Source organism: Penaeus monodon, chromosome 33, assembly GCF_015228065.2.
Source record: "Penaeus monodon isolate SGIC_2016 chromosome 33, NSTDA_Pmon_1, whole genome shotgun sequence".
In the NCBI taxonomy this organism is placed as follows: domain Eukaryota; kingdom Metazoa; phylum Arthropoda; class Malacostraca; order Decapoda; family Penaeidae; genus Penaeus; species Penaeus monodon.
The window spans coordinates 11,118,260-11,119,097 of NC_051418.1; positions in this window are offsets into that span (position 1 = coordinate 11,118,260).

Here is an 838-nt window from a genome sequence, read left to right on the forward strand (position 1 = left end):
GATTTGATAATTACTCAAGCTGCTGAGGAGTTCTAAAGAATATATTTTACAGTAACTGCTGTAAGGAATCAGGCCCTGGAACAAAAAAGGACAATTTGTGTTGCGTGTCCTGAAGGGAGAGTAAGATCGTTTCTCCTGTGATTGTGGGTTGGATTCCCGCTGCTGTTATCGCTAATGCAGATTGTGTTTAATTTTGATAAGGTTTGACCTCAACTGATATCAAACGAACCGAGAGACGGGGCAGTTTTTTTTTTAAGCCATTATGTTTGTGATAATGACGTTTAACGATAACTGTCGCATGCACTCCTATGTACCCAGATCCACACACAATGCTTGTTTCTTGCTCCATTCGCGTATTGCGCACATGCGCGCTTGCAACACGCATAAACACCACCACAAGGATTAAATGATATCTAGATCGCCACCCAAACGCACACACGAACACTCCTAGTTAGCCTTACAGAAACGTAGGAGATTTGAGAACAACGGAACGCTTTGAAGTTTATGAGATCGAATTAAACTGGATTCGGCTCGATTCAGCCTCGACCGTGAGAGGAAAATATCATTATCAGTTTTCAAGATAATCTCATGGGGATAATTTGCCACATGTTCTGAACTAGTGCGGAAACGTTAACAAAGGGGACATTGTTATGCTTGGAAGGCTCTGTGAAGTGCAAGACAGCATAGAAAAGGAGCCTGGGTCTCGTCTGAAACGGACATGCCTTTACACCCGACCGGGAACGAGATTCCAAAGTCTTGTTCCTGATTTGAATTGTCGGTGAGGCAAAAACCGTTGAGAAATCCCCTTCGCGAAAACTACAGCGTGAGAAGCCTCCTA